The sequence below is a fragment of the Protopterus annectens genome, chromosome 14.part0, assembly GCF_019279795.1.
Source record: "Protopterus annectens isolate FY-2018-M chromosome 14.part0, PAN1.0, whole genome shotgun sequence".
Taxonomy (NCBI): Eukaryota; Metazoa; Chordata; order Ceratodontiformes; family Protopteridae; genus Protopterus; species Protopterus annectens.
In genome coordinates, this window is record NC_056748.1 from 1,162,707,106 (window position 1) to 1,162,729,296 (window position 22,191).

Consider the following 22,191-nt stretch of genomic DNA (forward strand, 5'->3'; position numbering starts at 1 on the left):
GTGTAGTCAGGCAGAGGTTTTTAGTATTTAAAGATGGCACGTTAGCTCAGGGGAGGAATAAGTAAACAATCTTCAAAAGTACACCAAGTACCACCATAGCTCTGGGAGTTCCAATTCTTTTATTAGGACACACAATCAAAACAGTAAGCTCATTCGGATTGCATCAGAACCCTTCATCAGACATAAAACCATTACATCTCCTAAGCATTTAAATACCAAAAAAGGTACCACTGGCTAAACATGTATTGGATCATGACTTGAGTCATAAGTTTAGATTCATGGTGATAGAGTTGGTTAGAAAGAGTAATAGACTGGGAAATATAAAGAATTATACGGAGAAGTTGTTGTTGTTGTGTCTTTTGGCTTTTTCCCGGTTAGGGGTCGCCACAGCGGAACTCTGGTCCGCTAATGATTGGCAGTTGATTTTTACGTGTCGAGTTGCCGGCTCTGACGCACAACCTTCAATGAAGGTACGCCCATTCAAGCATGTCTTCACACAGAAGACGCTCTAGCTGAGAATCGAATGGGACAATGTCTTGCTGTGAGGCGACAACGCTACCGCAGCACTACCACCTCGGACTATGGAAGAGATAAAATGGATAATTAGGATGCAGTCAGATAGAGGCAAGGGCTTAAATGATAGGGTTTTGATTAAACCATTCCTGAAGGACAGACCTCTGAAACATTGAGATGAAAAATATGGATTATATATATATATATATATATATGGGTCTACTTCTAAACACCGACACGCCGATTCCCCGACACAAAACTCACCGACGCCAAATAACCGAAAACACACAAACCCGACACAAACCCGACAACACAAAACACCGAACACCAAATCACCGACACACGGAACGTAAACAACACGCGACACTACATACCATACACACTAGCCCTGACCCAAACCCTAACCCTAAGGTCCGACACTATCGCACACTTCACCTACCTGCACCCTAACCCTAACTCACTTACCCACCCCTAGCCCAAGCTCCGACACTATCGCACACTTCACCTACCTGCACCCTAACCCTAACTCACTTACCCACCCCTAGCCCAAGCTCCGACACTATCGCACACTCCACCTACCTGCACCCTAACCCTAACTCACTTACCTGACCACTCCTACCTCCGTCACTATCGCACACTTACCGGGTCGCGATCGCAGGTTACCCTTGTCGGTCTTTCCACTGTCGGCGAATCACCCTGTCGGTATACGTACCTGTCGGTCATCTGGCGTCGGTGATTTCCGCGTCGGGCAATCGGCGTTTCGGTCTTCTGAATGGGACCCATATATATATATATATATATCTAAATCTATATATATATATATATCTACACACACACACACACACACACATATATATATATATATATATATATATATATATACCTATGGATATAGGTGTCTATTGATTTATCCATGTTGGTGGTCTTAAGTACATGTATAATAGTTTTTTATAGGTTTTTTTTACGCATTTTATGCACTGTTTTATATGCATTTTATATATATATATATATATATATATATATATATATGTATGTATATAGATATATATATATATATTTATGTCATTGATTTTATAGTAATTTTTATAATATGCACATGTATATATTTATATTCTTACTAAGGTTATCCATTTACTGTTTTTTAACTATAGAATGGTTTGAATAAAATATATGTATATTTGCTGCCATCTAGTGGCTAAAGTTGATATGATCACCTAGGGGTGTGACATTTTACAAATTATAGTTTTTGGCCCCTTTTTTTGGTATTTAAATGCTTAGGAGATATAATGGTTTTATGTCTTATGAAGGGTTTGGATGCAACCCGAAAGCGCTTACTGCTTTGATTGTGTGTCCTAATAAAAGAATTGGAACTCCCAGAGCCGTGGTGGTACTTGGTGTACTTCTGAAGATTGTTTGCGTTTTGCTTTTTACACCCTTCGTTCCTCTATCCTGAAGCTGTTTTTTGAATTTGAGGAATAAGTAAACTCTCTCGAGGAAGAGGGAGGGAATAGACAGGATTGACAGGGCTGGGAAGCTTACAATAAGATTATGTTAGGAGACCAAGAGAAGGGGGGGGGGGGGCTAAGAGCCAGGGGCTTGGAGAAAGCTGTGAAAAAAACAGGTTTGACATGGGTAGGAAACTTACACTAGACTTATGGTTGGAGAACAAGAAAAGGGGGGGGAAGGCTATGGACCAAGACTTGGAGAAAGCTGTGAGAAGTGAAAAACAATCAACCAGCTAGCCCAGGTCAGTAGCTAAAGATGTCTGTTTATCTGTGTTCATTCAAAAGCAGATTTAGTGGAGCATCAGGGAAGTAGAATATAAAATAAAGGTAAAGATTTGGGAAACTGTATATATTTGTTACAATAAACGGGAGAATAAAATATACGAATATAAAAGAAATGTGATATACAAAAAAAATATAAGAATATAAAATAAATGCAAAGCTTTGGAAAAATGTATATATTTGTTACAGTAAATGGGAGGAAATGTATATATTTGTTACAGTAAATGGAAGGAAAATGTACAAGAATGGAACAATAAAACATTACTATATAAAACCATGGGAAAATCTAATAGATGAAAAAAATTAAAGCTATAAAAATAAGAAGCAAATGGTGTGTAATCAGAAAGTAGAATGTCAAGGTTTTTTGGGATAGTGGTAACAGATAAACTGCCGGTGAAAGAAAATATGCCATAGAAAAAGAAAAGTGATACAATATTTTTACATTGTCAAGAAGAAGAAACTACGTAGCATGTATTTTTGAAATGAAAAGATTAAAAAAGTTATGGGGAAAGCTATGTAAAATTGATTTTGAAGATATAAAAGTGGATGAGGGTAAGGTGGTACACACAGCCTATCTTGATCTCGCCAAGGCTTTTGACACCATCCCCCACTCTGTAATTATAGACAAACTCACTAAACTAGGTATAAATCCTTATGTCACAAGATGGGTTGCAACTGGCTCACTGACTGAACCCACACTGTGAAAGTAGCAGACTCTAAACCCAACTTTAGACCAGTGACAAGTGGAGTACCACAGGGTTCAGTCCTAGGTCCTTTCCTGTTTGGTATCTACTTCTCTGAAGTACAGGCTAACACAGACAGTCTTTGGCTAACAAAGTTCGCAGATGACTGCAAACTAGGAGCCATAATCAAATCTCCTAACGATGTGGACATCCTACAAAAGGGCCTCACTGAGACAGATGCCTGGTGTCAAAGCCATGGCCTCAAGCTCAATGCCAAAAAGTGCATTATCCCTTTTGGTACATAGTCTCTACCCATGAACTACCACAAAGGCGGTAGTCTACTTAACACTGAAAGTGTGATAAGAGACCTTGGGACACAGGTGGACAGTAGTCTCTCCTTTGATAATCACATTGCCACAGTAGTCAGGAAATCCTTCTACGTGGCACACCTCATCACAAAAGGTTTCTCATCCAGGAAAAAAGAGGTCAATGTTCCCCTCTACTCATCACTCTTTAGACCCATTATAGAGTACAACACCCCTTTTGGTATGTACCTCACAAGCCATCTACAACAACTGGAAAGTCCACAGAAATACCTCACAAAGAGGATTACCAGCCTCAAAAAGATGCCCTACGCAGACAGTCTCAAAAAACTACAGCTTTACTCTGTCACATATCACCTACTCAGAGGCGATCTCTGCCTAACATACAAAGCTATGTCAAACCCAGAGCTGTTGGACATGCTCCACGTAAAGAAATCCCAATCCCTCCAAGCTACACGCTCTAGGGACCTAAACCTTGTCAACACAATAAACAGAACATGCTAGAGGGACAGATTCTTGTCTCAGAGACTTCCCATACTCTGGAACAAACTACCTATCTATATCAAACAAAGTTCCTCATTAGCACTCTTCAAGAAAAATCTTGATTGGAGGATGGGAGATAGGAAATTCACCCCGGGGATCATTTCTGTAGCTCTGCTTGACAGGGGCACATGAACATAATTTTCTTGGGTGGCAAAAGCAAGGGTACCTTTTGGCTAGGCTTATATAGGCCCTAGGGCCAATAGACTAGTACCTACCTATGAACCTATTAATATGGATATTATAAAATATACAAAATATATTAAAAGAATAGATACGTTATTTTATGTTATATGGAGTGAAAGAATAAAATTAAATTATGGTTAATGGTAAAAAGATTTTAACAATATTAGGTAAAATCAGATGGTTATGGAAAAAGTACCGGGGGTCTAACAGGGAAGAAAACTTAGCAAGACTGTAAAGGAAATTGGGAGTATGTGTAAACAGATGTGTATTTATACATTTGTACATATGCACATATTTTGTAAATAAGACTTATTTTTGCATCTAAATAAAGGACCCCCCACTCTTTTTGATATGTGCCATGGGATATTTTATATCCACAGCAACTCACGCAGATGAAGCTTCAGTTTTAAGTCTCATCCAAAGGACGACACAGTAAGAAGTGCAACACTCCCTTTATGTTGCACTGCAGTACCAGCAAATGATTTACCTGGTGTGGAAACAGAACCCACAGCCTTCTACACCAAAGGTGAGTGTTCTACTTGTTGCAACACTGACAGTGATAATTATATAGTTCATTTTACAATAACCCCTCAAGCCAGTATGTAATAAAACCTTACTGGGACTAAAGTCATAACTTTGCTTTGAATGTCATGTTACCAAAGACTGTAGACTGGGACTGCTCTTATGTTCTGTGTTTAGAATACCTGAAGAAATGTACGGTAGATCTCCTCTGTTATGCCCCCTTCCCCAAGAGTCACCCAAAGCATAAGCGATCATACAGAGATTCCATGCTCTAGTGCTTCTGTATTCCCTAGTTTATTAGCAATGCCTCCAATCAAACTGGAAAGTTGCATTGGGAAGTATAACCTCCATTCTTGCTCAATTTCTTACACTTGAATTCATAGACTTGAAAACCTTATTCCACCCTGTTTTGATGTTTTGTTTTTATAGCTCTTCCCAACACTAAGTTTATATTATCAAGTATAAATAGTGGAAAAAAATAATAGAAAACAAGAGCTAATCCAGTTATTAAAAAACCCTAAGACAATTTATCTGTTCCTGACTTGGCACACACTTTGACTCTATAAAACGGGTGTCACTATCTGCTTATCATCACCCTCCAAGCTGCAATTGGTTCCCTCCTCTGCAGTTTCTAACTGCAGCTTCATATGATGAAGTCAGTCAATCAATCACTTTTGGCACCATACAGGATAAAAATCCTTTATAACTGTTCAAGAAATCCAAAGCAGTCAAGTTAAAAATACACTTTCAGAATTTCTGAAATATGAAGGATGTAATAATGTTTAACACACTTAAGCAGCAGCAAATGAAAGGAAAAAAGAAACTCTCAAAACATGTTATCTCCAATTGAAATGCATTTTAACTAGTCTACTGGTCTATGGGGACAGAACTCATTCAAGCTCTGCTTTGTTCTTGGTTCATTGACAAAACACACACAAAGCAACTTGTATTAACTTTTTTTTTAGGAAATTCTATCAATTTTTGTCTTCCATTTTTTCTGAAAGACCGGAAAAATATTTACAGGGAGTCTGATATTCTGATTCTCTCTCCCGCATCCTAATCCAACTGACGTGGAATCAATCCTGTTCCCTTGTGGAGCGTCTTGGACTTCCAGGATCCTCTGTAATTCTTGCAAGGCTGCCTCAGCTTGATAGAATACCAGCTCCAGTGGAATACAAGACTTTAAATATGGCTAGATAAACAAGCTTGAATTTTATGTTAAGAAGTTTACACCTTTCAATAGCTAGGACAAATTGCTTCCTTTGTTGGCACTTAAGTGTAGAGTAGTCCTCATCCATGTACACACTATTTTGACAATTTTTTTCGGTTAATGTTCTACTTCCATAGTTTAGCTAGAATTTATTTTCATTGATATGGAACTTAATCAAGATTGGATGGGCATTTTTTTGCAACCACCAGAGGAAGGTAGGCTCTAAGAGCTCTCTCCATGTGCAGATCAGTTGCCAGAAGCCCGGTCCAATTGATGATTATGTCATTCATGAATTGTAGATAGTTGCTCTTCAAACCTCTCTAGCCTGGCAGTGAAATGCAGGGTCTCTTGTCTTGAAGCTTCTTCCGGTTTATTCAACTTCAATCTAACTTCCTCTTGCAGGATCTTGAATTCAACACATTTCTCCTTCATCCTCAGTGAAAATTTTTGTAAGGAGTCTCATCAGAACACCTGGCAAGCACCTCCTCTGTGTTTTCCATCTTTTTATTGCTCACTTTTATACAGTTTTTAAAGTGTGCTGATGGTGACTTTAAAAACTTCCTTATCTGTGTTATCTTTTCCTCTGTCAAGGACCCTGGGCTGTCATCAGGCTCCTCAGCAGGCTGCTGTTGCCAAGTTAGTTGTGTAATGTGATCAGCTGACAATGCAGTCTTTTCTTTGGGATTTTTCAGATTTCCTCATTTCCTTTTAATTTTCTTCTTCTTGGCACACATGAACAGCTTCTGATTGGCTTCACTCCTAATTATCAATTTTGTTAGCTTTTATCTCTTCAGTACTGAGACGGCTATTTTCAGGTGTTAACTATTCAGTCTTCATACTGGAAGTTCAAGGAGACTAACGTTTTGCTGTAAACTCTCTGATGTGCACAGAACTCTCTAAGGACCATTAAAGAGTTTTATTGCAACTCATTTAAATTATGCACACAAACAAAAATATCTATTTTTAAAGGGTGCTATATTTTCTGTCCTTTTCATATCTAACTGTATTTTAATTCATAATCAGTACTGTTGAAATAAAAATAATTCAGATTTAACTCTAGAATTGCTACTGTCTACCTAAACTAAGTAACCATTATTGCCAATATGAAAGGTATAATGATATAATTTAACGATAAACAGTGTCTGATAGTCATTACAGTTAAAGATGTTTATCATCGTTATGAAAGCACTACAGTGTAACCCATATAACAAAGAAAATTAAATTTTCAGCCTTTCAATGCAACCAAGATGGTACCCTTTAATGAACAGTATCTAGCACAGCTCCCTGAAACATATTTAATTAAGAATGTATAATGTCTCATTTTTACTCTTTTGCCATGAACTTGACAGTCCAGAAATGAAATAATCAGTCTGAAGATGTCCAGCAAATGAGTTGGGGACTGTATGAACCAGACAAACAAAATCAAAGAAACATACATTCCTCGTTTGCTGCAAGTGCGCGCACACACACACACACACACACACACACACACACACAAGAACAACAACCCCCCCCCCACAACAGAAAGGACTACTGACACCTAGAGATTATATCTCCAGGTCCTCAAGGAGGGGGTGGGGGTGGGGGTGGGGGGGTAAGTAAGAATGTAAGATGAGATGGACTATATACATCGAAGGTTATTGTAAGTACATAACTTCTTGATGTTATGTAGTCCAATCTCGCCTTCATTCTTACCACTGGGACAGCGTCCCTAGCACCTTGACCTTGGGTGGCTCAGTGAAAAATACTCTTCAGCAGTGTGGAACCAAAAGAAGATCTGCCTTCTAGAGACCAGATCTAATTTGTAGTGACTAATAAAGGTATGAGGTGAAGCCCATGTTGCTGCAGCACAAATATCATTCATAGACATCCTAGCCTGAAACACAGTTTGGTAGTCACAGAGCGTGTAGAATGAGCCTTCACTTTAAATGGTAATTCTTTGACATTAGAAGCATAAATAAATGAGATGCAATCGGAGTCCAGCGAGACAAGGTTACCTAAGAAAGAGGAACCCCAAGTCTAGTGTCTGAAAACAAGACAAACATTTGATCTGATTTCCTGAAATCTTTTGTCCTATGTAAATAGAAACGCAATTGTCTATGAACATCTAGCTGATGAAACTTAAAATCTGCCTTGTTGGAGAATTCAGGAAAAAACACAGGAAATTCAATGGATTGGTTGACAGAGGCAACCTTTGGAACAAAGGAAGGATTGGTTCTTAAGGAGACCCTTTCTTTGTGAAACACCAAATAAGGTGGCTTAATCGATAATGCTTGGAGTTCAGAGACCTGCCTGGCTGACGTTATAGGTACCAAGAATACTGTCATCCATGATATGTATTTAATGTTACACGTAGCTGCGGGCTCAAAGGGAGTTGAGGTGAGCTTCTGTAACACAAAATTGAGGTCCCATGGCATTACTGGATCAAAGACTGGAGGTCAGAGTAGCAATGTCCCTTTCAGAAACCTATGAGCCATAAGGTTGGGCTCATTAGCAATGTGAAAGGTAGAAATCGCTGCCAGTTGCACTTTAATGGTTGCTGCAGCTGACCCTTGATTAAACAGTTGAGACAGAAATTCTAATATCGCCGAAATAGGCACTGTTTAAGGATCAATATGTCTCTCACGGGCCCAAACAGAAAATCTCTTCCACTTACTGGAATAAATCTTTCTGGTAGAAGGCTTGTGGGAAGATGATAGAATATGGACCACTTCCAGGGAAAAATCATGAAGCCCGACTAAGGCCAGAACTGGAGCAGCCAAGCTGTCAACTTTTGGGTCTGGATGGAGGGATGGAACTATCCTGAAGTCAGCAGATCTGCAGCTGGGTCCAGAATCCGGGGCTTGAAGGAAGGGAAACCAAATCTGACGAGGCCAGTGTGGGGCAATGAGGATCATTTTGCTTCCCAAAGACTGTGCCACTGAAGAACCCTCATGTGTAGTCTGGCAAGGGGAACTAGCATGATCGTGGCAGCCATGGTCCCTAATAACATGAGGACCACTTTTGACTTGACCTTCCTCAATGGTAGTAAGGCGTACACCTGCTGTTTGTAGAGCCTGAATTCTCTCTTCTGGTAAGAATGCCGTCATGAGCACTGTATCTAGTTCGGCGCCGATAAAAGTGACACGCTGAGAGGGCAACAAGGCAGATTTTTCCCAATTTAGAGTAATTCCTAACCTTTGGCACAGTGTAATGCTGGTGTCCCTGGTCTGTAACAGTAGATGCCTGGTGGTGGCAGAAAGGAGCCAGTCATCCAAGTACGGAAACACTTGGAACCCCTGATGTCTCAAGTGAGCCGTAACCACTGCCATGCATTTGGTGAACACCCTGGGGGCTGTGGTGAGACCAAAGGGCAGAGCGCAAAACCGAAAAAGACTGGCTCCTAGCTGGAAACGTAGATGTCTTCTCAATGCCCTGTCCATCTTGATATGGTAATAAGCATTTTTGAGGTTGATGGAGCACATCCACACATCTTTCCCTAACAGAGGGAGTATTGACTGTAAGGTGACTATGCAGAACTTGGACTTTTGTGCATGAAGGTTCAATCGGCTGAGATCCAGGATGGGTCTCGGGTCCCCTGTTCTTTTCGGCACCAAAAAGAATCTGGAATAAGTCCCTAATCCTACTTGGTCTGCGGGGACAGGCTGGATGGCTCTCTTTGAAAGCAACTTTTTTATTTCCAAAGTTGCGGAATCCCTGTGACTGGGTGAAACTCCTGGGTTTCTATTGGATGGCGGGGGAGGAAAAAAGAAGGGAATATGATAACCTCTGGAAATGATCTTTAATACCTACTCATCTTGGGTGACGTTTTGCCAGGCTTCTGGGAATGAAGATATGCAACCCCCGACTGGCTCCAGAGATGCACAGTCGGACCTCCCTTCAGGAGTGCTGGGTAGGGAGAACCACGAAAGGAATCAGTCTCCCTGGTTACGCGGGCCTCCTCTGCCTCTAGGGCAGCGTCTACATGAATTTTCACCCCCTCCCCTGCCTCTGGAGGGGGAATCACTTTATGCTTCCTGAAATAACCTCTGCGACTTTCTGAACCACATTTTCCCACCCTTCTGGCCCTTGGGGTAAGGTCTAGAAGGCATGGAAAAATGGACTCCCATGGCAGACAGGGTTTTTCCTTCCTGCTTGCACCTAGTGAGAGTGTCCTTCACCTTGGTTCCAAACAACGATGAACCATCAAAGGGGGCACTGGTGAACGTAGACTTGAAGGCCTCCGCAAAATTGCACAGACGCATCCAAAAGTGTCTCCTAAGAGAGAGTCCGGAAGCCGCTGCCATACTCGCTCTGTTGGCTGTGTATGAGATCAGCCTCATGGAAGAGTTGGTAAGGGAATTTAGGGTAGACATCTGTGCATTGCCCTTCTGTGCCACGGCATCAGAAATGTTACCCTGTAGAGAATCTCCTAGCTCTTTTAGGAGATCTCTCTGGAGCCATGTAAAATGCGTCAAGTAGTTCAGCGACCGCATTGTAAAGGCCGCTGAGGTAAACACATGCTTCCCATACCTATCTATAGCCCGGGACTCCTTGTTAGGTGGATGGAAGGTAAATGAAGTTTCAGCAAGTTCCTTCTTGGTGGCTGCTGCCACCACCATGGTATCTACTGGAACACCTTTTGTCAGATATTTCTTGTCAGTGGGGGCAGACAAAAACTTATTGGGTCTCCTAGGGACCGGTTCCACAGTGTCAGGAGTTTCCCACACCTTTCGACCGACAATATCTAGTAGCTCATCGAAAGGGGGAGAAACCCAAGAGGCAGAGGGTTGAGACCCGAAAGCCTTCAGGAACACAGACTCCTCATCAGAAGGGGATTTGGATGGCCAGTCACCTGTCTGCTTCAAAATCTCAAGGATATCTGAAAAAGATACATCTTCAGAAGACGACTTTGGGAACCCCTCTGACTCTTCGAGGTCGGTGTCCAAAGTGAGAGACTCATCCGGGGAGTTGAGTTGTTTCCACTTACACAATCTCTTTTTGGCAGGCTCCTCAGGCAAAATCTCTGGGGAGACATCAGAAAGTTGGAGACCACTCATGGAGGTATCCTGAGGCTTAGGGTCTCCGCTGCCCAGGGATAGAGGGTGACCCAAAACTGACACTGGTGCCGGAGGGGGCAGAGTATCAGTGCCGTAGGATGCAGCTGACAACCTGGCCAGCACGCTCCTCATAACCTTGAAGGCTGATCCCCCGGGCTCCGAAGGCCGACTAACTGTAGAGGACACAGTAGTTGCCCTCGGTGCCAAGGAGATGAGGTCTGAAGCAGATGTCGGGTCCAGACTCACTCAAGCCGAAGCACCAACAGGAAGGCTCGGAACAGATGAAGATCGATCCTAGCCCTCCCCTCGGGTCCGACCAAAGAACAGTGGGCCCTCGACCCCATGGACGGAGCCGACGGGGTCGGAGTGGAAATCTGAACAGAGGCCAGGCGACGCTACTGGAACCGACTTAACGGCACCCGATGAACTGACAACTCTGTCTCCGAAGGCTGGGAAAGGCTCGGAGGAGGAACAACCAAGGATGAAGAGGCCACAGGCTCTGGAGCCGACTGGGTCAGAGCCGAAATCAATTTGGCCAACACAGATGAATGAAGCAGTTTTCTTCACCACTCTATTAACGTCCTCATCGGAAAGGGTCCTGGAGGATATAGATGGGGATCTGGATCTCCCTACAGAAGAGGACTTGCGTGAAGGAGAAACCGGTCGAATAACTGGAGACCGGCTACGAGAAGCTGGGAGCAGATATGGACTTAGTCAAGACACTACCTTCTGTTGGCACCGAAGGCAATGGAACCGAAGAAGGAGAAGCTGTTCTAGTAACTTTCTCTGGCGGCTCCAAAGAAAGAGATGGAGCCAGAGAGCGCTTCTTAGAAGTCTTTTTGACCTTTTTAGCTGGAGAGGATAAGGGACTGGAAGACTTAGCCAAGTCTTCCTCGGAGTGTATAAGCAATCCTTTCAAAATGAGCTTGTTCTTCCTCTCCTGTAGCACACGGGGACTGAAGGAATGACAAAACAAGCAGGACTCTTGGAGGTGAACAGTCCCCAAGCAGTACAAGCACACAGAGTGCCCATCAGTCAAAGACATTTACTGCATTCAACACACTTTTTAAAGCCAGAAGACCTGTGTTCCTTAGAATCCTTGGACATGCTGAACACACACACAGGTACAGTGCAAAACGTACACACACTGGACCCAACTAAACCCCGCACGGGAAACTAGAGCCTCTAACTAAAATCAGCCTAGTAAATGGCGTGCAAAGACTACAGGGAGGACTAGGTCCTCTAACTTAAACGGGCCTAGCCCGGGGAAACAAAGGCAGGACAGCACCACTAGCCAGACACAACAACACTAAAAGCAAATAGAAAAGGGCACCAAACCAAAGACCACACGGAAACAATGGGGAGGACTAGGTCCTCTAACTGAAACGGGCCTAGCCCGTGGGAAGAAAGGAAATGAACGGGATACCAAAACGGCCTCGAAAGGCCACAAAAAACAGCAAGAAAGGCAAACCAAAGGCAGTACAACACCACTATCACACACACAGAGCTATGAAAATTGCTTTTTTGAGCAACAAGTCAAATGTTTATAAAAAAAGTATACTTAGTCACGGCCAAAAATGAGACCACGTCTGAGCGTAACGAGCGGCAAATGAGATCTGGGGAGTAGATCTGTTGTATGATGGGATACCTCTTAGCCACGAGCCAGTTCAAGACTTCGAGCTAGAGTATGGCCAAGTCAGAGCCGAGGTTCGGCTCCAAACCCACGAGTAAGAATGAAGGCGAGATTGGACTACAGAACATCAGATATTTCAAGAACTTTGAAATGCAACGATATTAAGGATCTGAAATATCTTTATATTGTAATCAGCCGTAAGCAGTTTCTAACACAACTAGAAAACTTGCCACCAATGAAAAAACATTTGGAATGGAAGTATGAGGCAGGAAAGTTCAAAGGAAGGAATTAGGCTTAAGGGAAAGATGAAAGAAATCTGTCTGAATTGAAGCTGGTGTTCAGAAAAAAAGTTTTTCAAAGACTCTGCATCAAGTCCAGAAACAGAACTGGCACACACACTAGAAGCCTTATTAATTTCACATCAAATGGTTTTTGGATAAGACTGACCCTTACACCCAAATAACTCCTAATCAAAAACAATAGACATAGCACATTTAAGTGAGAAATGCACAGCAAGGTAAGCAGGTCTGAAAAAAGGACAGTGACAAATTACATACAATAGTTATTGAAATCAGCATTCTACAATAAGTAGCTTAAACAATCTTCTTGAATGTAGAGATCAGCCGTTTTGTGAAATTTGATTTTAATTATAGAGAGACATACGTTTAAAACTACAACGGCTGTGCACCCAAAAAAACAAAAAAAAGCACAGATAGCAGATCCTTTTGAAATCTTTATCAAAAGAGATAGGTACATCAAAAGCCAGTGTCACTTCTTTAGCTAAAGCTAAGTTAATTAAAGCTAAATGAATTTAATTTAGTTCAAATTAATTTTAATTTTAGCTAAATTAATTTGGCCAACATCACAATAGAAGGATATGAAACGCTGTTCACAGTCTTTCAGAAAACAAAAATAATTTTATTTGAAAACCAAATAAATGTCTTCCAGTTTTATGAAGACAACTTTCTTCTACATTCAGGTAATGTGGTTTATAATCACTTTACACACAGATTTAGGTGGAACATTGACAGAAATTTTTCTGGAAGGAGTCCCAGATAATTATCAAACTTTAACTTGCCTGATGGAGAGATTTCCTCCTCATTAATCTTTCCCTCAGTGTTGGTGAGAAACTGGGATTCATAACCAAACTCCCTCTAGCAAACTAAAAACAAATTCCAGTACAGCACCAAGAACAGTTCTGGATAGATTAGTTTATTATGGGATGTTATTTAAGACAGAACATGGAGAAATGGCGCAAAATCATTCCAACAACTTGCTCAAGTCCTAGTTATGTAGTTATCTGATTCTCTAATGAGGCATCCAACAAAAATATTGACTTTTTTATCTCTAAGTGGCTGTGGTAGTGCAGGAATTAGCATTGTTGCCTCATAGCAAGAGGTTCTCCAGTTCGATTACTGGCTGGGGTGCCGTCTGTGCGAAGTCTGCATGTCCTCCCTGTGGTCATGTGGGTTTCCTCCGGGTGCTCTGGTTTCCTCACACATTCCAAAGACATGCAGTAGGTGGATTGGACACACTAAATTGCCCATAGGTGTGTGTGTGTGCGTGCAACTGAATGGTACAGATGAACCACTGTGGCAGGGCTAGCCTCCCGGTGGTGTAAAAGTTGGCTCGAGATGACTGTCACTGTTGAAGTGACACCCTGACCCAATGTGCAAAAATGGGAAAAAGGGGTAGAGGATGTATGAATGGATTAGGCTTTTTATTTTATTCAATGTTAAAATAATAACATTCAACATTTTTTTCAAGTCACAACACACAAGAAATGTATACAGAAACAAAGGAAATGACCCCACACCACTGAAATTCACCACAGAACAACTTTATAGACGTTTTATTCCATTTTTGGCCAATAAAATGTATGGCGCTTGATGAATCTGGAATTGAAGGATCAATCTGAAAACCTGCCAGAAACTACACAGTGAAACAGTTAAAAAATATATTTTCTCAAACCTAAGATATATATTGAATATTGCATTTTTCTATCACAAAACATGTCCCTCATATGGTCAAATCTGAACAGAGTTGAGATCCATCAAATGCTTCTGGCTGTGAAGAAATTCTGTCATAAAGCTTCAGATTACTAAATAAATGATACAAGTACCTAATGCCAAGCAAACAAATGTTTTCACAGTATTTTTTTCAAATACTGCTGTGGTTAAGGAGCAACAACAAGGGCTAAAGACATTGGGTAGCTCCACCCACTGAGAAAAAGGTTATAATAACCTGACTGACGAAAACTAAGCAAGTCCGTTACATAGTTAAATTGGCTTTACTGCTTAAGCAATTAAGAAATGCCTCTGCACAAAAAGGGACCACCAACTGACCCTGGAAATTACAGGCCCATAAGCCTGATTAGCAGCATCTACATGAAGCCTAACATTGGGACAGGCCTTACAAGCAGTAAAACCCACCAGAATATTAACGCCAATGGTCTGCAGCATGATGGTCATCATTCACAAGTAAGTGGAAACAACTTTTTTTAATAATTTACCAACTTTTGCTGCCTGGGTTAACTCTGATATTTGTCTGAGCAGAATATAAACTTCAAATAACCCAGACACGGTTATAAAACTATCTGAATTTGACTATAAACATTTAAAAATACAGAAACTTCAATTGGAAATTTTTATTTTTTTTCTGGAATGTATTTGGAACAACATTGTCCCTAAAGGCCCGCATAAGTGGCACTTTCTTACTGGCCTAGTCCACGGTTCCAAGTTACACGTGAACTTAATTAATTTAACAGACATGGGTGTGAAGGGTCTATATTAGAACATCAAAGCTTCACAACTTCGAATGTTCTAATATCGAGCCCTATTCAGCGAACGTTGACAACATCGAACATGCAGAACAGCAAATTTTTTCCTAGGGAAAGAATTTGCTCTTTCAACACACATACACACAACACAAGCACACCAAACAAACAGCAATCCACACACATGCACCTAAAATCTTACATCTAACCCTAACTATCCACTTACCTTAACCCAAACCCTAAGGTCCGTCACTATTGCACAACCACCTCATCTGCGCCCTAACCCTAACTCACCTAACCCGCCCTAACCCTCACATCCACACAATCGCACACTTACCTGAGCCTGACCCGTAACTTTCCACCACAGTGCTGAAAATAGCGAGGCGACAAACGGACAACAGAATTCTTTCCCTAGGAAAAAATTTGGTTTTCTGCAGCTTCGCTATTTTCAGCGTTCATCGAATAGGGGGCATTATTAGAACATTCGAAATTGTGAAACTTTGATGTTCTAATATAGGCCCGGTGTGAATACACAGACGTTCTAATCAAATACAATAAGAAACAATTTGAAGAACTTATTGCTGAAACAACACAATTAGATTATAGCATCACCCATGATACAGACCATGAACAAAAAAAATGAAGACAGACATATATTAAACAGTACTGATGAACATCTGATCACCATTAGAGACCAGAAAATTAAAAAGCTCATAAAAGATAGAAAGGAGTGTGCTAACAACCAAGCATACCCTCTCCCTCACAAGGATGGGGGACAAAAACAATTCACACATACCCCTCATATCAATAATGAGGAATCCAATAGTAACCCTCCAAATCAAGCAGGTTCATCCAATATGGATTATTTTTTAGACCAAGAAGCCTTCCCCCCAATCAAAAATCGAAGAGGTTGAGGGAATGGGAACAACACCCACCCAGCCAAAGGCAGGACACATCACAGACACAACCCCCACAGAGAGGTGCCAGGAGGGGCAGGAGAGGCTAGAACAGAGGGAAATTTTAACAACTGCACCCCATATTCTCACTGATGATATGGTTAATCAGAGGGCTGCTGGTGTTTTACCACCTTGCAATACTGTATGTAATTCAACAGGCAATTTCAAAGTGTACAAGTATTCTACATGTGTTTTGGATAAACAGTGCTGCAATTTATTTGCAAAGGGTATGACATTCATACCACATAAGGTAACAGATGTGGGTTTTGTTCTGATGGGTTTGAAACTCTGTTTTACGAAGTTAAACTTCAACTTATTTCAAAACGGTAATGGGAGTGCTTAACCCATTTCATACATCTAATACTTTTAATCCTCCCATCCATCCTGCAATTCAATGCTTCAAGAGGATCTGTGAACTGGATATTCACAACTACCTGGCCAGGGAATCAAAACCAGAACATAAAGGTACCCAAAAGAATAATAGCATAACTAAGCCAAAAAGCAAACTTATTCATCGTTTTTATACTTTAATATAGCACAAGCAAAAATAATAAAAAATACAGAATATATATTTTAGTAGATAATAAAACAACTGGGAACACAAACCATTTTTTTTTTCCCACCTGATGGTGAGACTTCTTCAGGTAAAGGCATTCACTAAAACCAGTGCATTTAAATACAGCCCATGGTGGAAGCATGTTGTTAGTCAGCCAATAGGTGAGGGCTATTCACAACACACTGATGATGCTATGAGGGTCCACTCAATAAGCAATTACTTCCTTTAAGAGTTTCTTTCAAAACACCCTCTGGACTTATTAAAAAGCAAGTACCTATACATACCCTCTTGTCCAGTGTTGACATAATAAATCATACTCATAATATGTAAACATACAGTTATAAAAATATATAAATATATGAGAACCTTTTAAAAATGTTGGAAAATATTTAAAATATTTAAAAATATAAGTATGCTTAAAATACATATAACAGAATGGTGAAGTATAAAGAAGCAGTAAAATGTACTGATGCATAAAAAAGTTCAGAACACTCTTCTGGCTTATGCAGCATGGCATCCTACAGTTGAGCAATAGAATATAAAATATATATAAATATCGGGGTAACAATTATATATGGATACATGGAAGTACAAACAACATTCCTGTCTATACATCATGGCATGGCACCCACCATTTGAATTATGCGTTACTAAATAACTGCTGTTAAAAGTTTGTGCATATTAGCTTGTACTGAGACAACTGCTGTATATGTGACATAGCTAGTTTGTCCTACAATTTATCATGTTAGTCATCTCTGGAGGTTTCTTAGCTTTAAAAATACAAGAAATAGAGTAAACCTCATTTAACTCAGGGTAAGCGCAAGCCGTAGTCCTGAGTTGCCACAGTAACTGACCTTTCTAAATGTAAAGATTCTGGGCCCCCTCTTCCATCAGACTTCACACTGTCTATTGCCTTAAATCTAAATGTGTGGTCTGAGTATTCCAGCTTGTGTCTACTTAGGCCCTTCTCTTGACTCCTTTTCTTTATATGGTACAGATGCTCATACACTCTTTCCCTGAACCCCCTGTCTGTCCTCCCTTGAAGCCTTTCTTTACCTTTGTGGCTGGATTGTGTTGATTGAATGCTGGCTAGTGGGGGCTGGTTCTTTTGTGCTTTAAAAAAAAAGTTGTCTAAGGTTGTATCTGTATATTTTGGTATTTAAGCCCTAACTCTGAGAGGATTTCTGTCTATACAAACTGAGCAGAGTGGAGGAGGGGCATTGACTACAACTCTGATCTGAGATATACAATTATCCTGTTTTTTTTTTGGCTTCTTTATAATGGTTATTGCTTCTAGCAATTTATATATAGCACTTTTTATTGCCAGCTGCATACTTTTTACTGTATTTTACTGCTATTAACTAACTTGCACGGGTAACTGATTTGTTAGCAGTTAAAAGCATTTTGTAGAGTCTCTTTGCTCCTTTATCTGTTTAGAAACTTTCATTTTGTGGCTCACTGCTGTAATAAAGATTTCTGTAGTGTTTACGGTCTAAAAGAGTATAGGCTAATAGCTTTAGTATTGGTCCCCACCCACCCTCCTTGTTGGTGTCTTGTTGTTGTACTTCGTTGCTTTGCAGTTGCCCGCCCCTACTGTAAATTTGATCTGGGACACTCCTCCCAGTCTAGTGTCATTAGCTCATTCTACGTAATACAGAGAGAACATCTGAGAAGGCATTCTGTTCCTCCTTTCTTAAAAAAAAAAAAAAAAAAATAGCTTGAATCTCCTTGTGTTCTGACTGCGCTTCTCAAACATTTTGGAAATATAGAGTATATTTTAGTGCATTTATTAAAACTGCATTTGCCTTAATATTGCTACAACTTGAGTGCTCTAGGTTGCACTGCATCTGAATTAAGTGTATTTTAGCTACTTTTCTGTATTTATAGACTTCTCTGTATATGTAGACTAGCTACTTATTCTACTGTATTACTGCCTCTTAAACAGTTTTTCAGTTGTGCACTTGCCTTGCTTCATGTAAAAAGTTTTAAATTGCTAAATTTGTAGAGTTTTAATTTACTGTTTTGGACTACACACTCAAGTGCATTAGCCTTTTATTTACTGTATTATTGCATTGTTTAGCCTGTTTTAACCAAGAAAAAAAAATACTCTAGTTTGCTCGTTTACCACCTTTCCTAGCTAGTATAGTCCAGATCCCAGGCTTTGCTTGTCTCAGGACATTATTTTCTGTGTTCAGAGCTATCCAGACCTTGCTGTGGTAGAGGGAAGTCCTACTGCTTACCAGTGGGAGTGGTGATCATTGTACTGCCTATCCTACACTAGAGGAGAGGTTTCCAGCTCTGAAATTGTAATCTTATTAGCCTTTTTGGGCTGATTTCTATCCCTTTCAACTTTCTGGCTTAAAAACACATGTGTTTGCGCATTTTTCACAATGTTCAGCACAACGGGGCTATTCCAGGTGCCAGAAAGTCTGCTCTTCAAATTAACTCTATAAATATACAAGGTTATACCTCTAACAAAAAAGCAAATACACTAAAAAGCTTTTGAGCATAGTAAAGGAGAGTAGAGGTATAGCCAAAAGAAGAAGAAAGGGGCTGGAGGGAGGGTAACCAGGACTGCAACAGTGAATACACTCAAACATCTACATTTATGGTAAGTGTACACAACTGTACTATGTTCTTCATGTTTCACTGTTTCAGTCATCACACTTGGGTAGAGTCCCAAAGCTAAGGATGGGAGGAGGAATTTAGATAGCATTAGGACCAGGTATAAGACCCTGCAAGACTGCAGTGGCAAAGCCAGCTCTGGATTTAGAGAAAATTGGTAGATGGTAATGCTTGGTGAAAGTATGTACAGAACTCCAGGTAGCAGCTTCTAGGATGTCCCTGGTAGGGATGCCTCTAAGAAAGGCTGTAGAGGTAGATACAGCCCTGGTTGAGTGGGGTCTGATCCCCTGTGGGATAGGTTTTCCATAGTGCTTGTAGCAGAAATGAATGCAATGGCCTATCCATTTGGAAATGGTTTGCTTTGAAATAGCCTTTCCCTCTGCCCCTGCAGCAAATTCCACCAGCAGTTGGTCAGATTTCCTTTGAGGTTTAGTTCTGTCCAAGTAAAATTTAAGTTGTCTGTGCACGTCTAAGGAGTATCTGCTATCGGATGGCTTACCGAAGGCATATCTGAATTTGAGGATTGTAAGCGAAAATATCTGACTACAATAAGGGCCTGACAATGGATAGTTCTGGCATTGAACAAAGCACAGAAGCGACAACAGGGGACGTTGTGGTCTGAGCCTAAACAAGTGACGCAGTAAGAGTGGAAGTCTCGGTGTGTTATTTGCTTTTCACAGACGAGACAATTATTAACTTTTTCTGACATCGGTTAGTGCAAGAAAAAAAAATCCCAAATGAGGTACTTAGCTTTAGAAGACTTCAACTTCAATTCGATAGACGAAAACTCGGGTAGCGGCTGACTGGCACTCGTGCGAACTGCGTCTGCTTCAGGCTCCACAGCAATAAAGACTGATGTAATGGCATCGAATGCCTTACTTTATACTATCGACGACCTGAAGTCAGCCCTCAATCGACAGCAACCGACACAGAAATACTAGGTATTCGGGCCAGCCAAGGGCTACTCTGGTAGGGATAACCCAAATGTGATGACTGCAACAGTGAAACACGAAGAACATCTGCATTATCCACACTTCGTGCAATGTAAGTATAAGACCAGATACTCCATCAAGCTGAAGAATTTTTTAAAGACAAATTTCCTCCTACTAAGTGATGGTATAAGAAGCTTTGAAGTCCCCTTGAACACACATAACATGGATTCTTGTGCAGAGGTGTACACCAATGCCCTGTATATCCACTTAAGTAGTTGTACAGAATCAGCCATACCTGATCAGATTACAACCATGTCATGCTAAAAAAAACAAGCCACCCAAGAGGAATCCTACCGTAAAACCCGCTATTCAAAAAAGAAACTAATGTCCAAGAACAAGAGGGAACTGGCTCAGCAGAGGAAGAAATCCCTCTTTAGCTTAAAGAAACAAATCAGACATCTTGTCAGGTCTTCCAAAGCTAATTACTAAGCAAGAATAGACTCCCTATCTAAAGATAATCACAAAGCATTCTTTAACTGCGTTCGAAATCTAAAATGGAATACCCAACTATGTGCTGAAAAAAGAAGATTGCTATCTGTAATAAAGATGGATTTAATTAATTTTAATTTTGCTGCAATGAGTTCTCTTTGCCTTCATGGCAGTTTGCTGTTTTTTTTCTTAGTTTGTGTCAGTTCCTTTAAAATATAGGCTCATAAGCTTGACTAGGATCATCTGCAAGGCCATGCAAAAAATCATTATTGACCTTATTAACAAGGGCATAGATACTCTCCAAACTCTGGACTCCACCCTGTCCGGCTTCATTAAAGGTAGATCATGCCTATTAAACATGGTTGACTTCTTTGAGAAAGTCACTAAGATCCTGAACAAGGGAAAGACCGTGCATACTGCCTATCTTGACCTAGACAAGGCATGTGACACAATCCCCTACACAGGCACTGTACAGAAACTGTCCCAGTTGGGAATAAACCCTTACATTACCAGATGGGTAGCCAAATGGCTCACCGACAGAATGCATACTGTCAAAGTGGATGACTTCACCTATAACAAAAGACCAATCACCAGTGGCATACCACAGGGTTCATGTTGGGTCCCCTACTGTTTGGGATTTATTTCTCAGAAGTCCAGGCAAACTTGGACAGCCTGTGGCTGACCAAGTTCACCGACGATTGCAAACTGGGAGCAATCAGTGAGTCCTCCAATGATGTTAACACACAGCAGACAGGGTTAACGCAGACAAATGACTGGTGCCAAAGCAAAGGGTGAAAGCAAAATGCAAAAAATAAATAAAAATGCATTATTATCCCCATTGGGAAAGCTGACATTCCTGATAATTACATTACAGACAGCACCCCCTCAAGTTTAGACTCAGTGGTACATGATCAGGGTACTTAGGTTGACAGCAATCAACTTTGACAATGTATCCACAGCAGTACAGAAATCCTACTATGTGACAATTCCTATAAGTAAAGGCATCGCATCTAGATTTAATGATGTTATAAATGCATTATACTTGGCTCTCATCAGACCAGTAACCAAGTACAACATTCCCTTTTGCATGTAGAGACCACAGAGGTTTCTCACCAAGAAATTACAATGTACACAAAACAAGTCTTATACAGAAAGGCTAAAAGCCCTGTCACTGTATTCTGGCTCCTACAGGTTGCTGAGGGGTGACATGTGCCTGGCTTACAGGGCAGTCTCTGACCTGGTCCTGATGGAAATGCTACACATTTTTAAATCAAACTGTATGAGGAGCACTCACTCCAGGGCTCTTAACCTAGCCTCTGACATGAACAGGTCATGCTGGAGAGATAAATACATCTCCAAGAGACTGTCACTTCTCTGGAGCAAGCTTCTAATTCACATGAAACAGAGCCCCCCTACTGACC

The 22,191-nt window shown here is 40.8% G+C and overlaps 1 protein-coding gene across 1 annotated transcript in view; it reads right to left on the minus strand.

The window, feature by feature from the left end:
- Positions 1-22,191, minus strand: part of RTEL1 (regulator of telomere elongation helicase 1) — a gene marked incomplete in the record, with an annotated part of 4,697,248 nt that overhangs the window by 1,607,067 nt on the left and 3,067,990 nt on the right.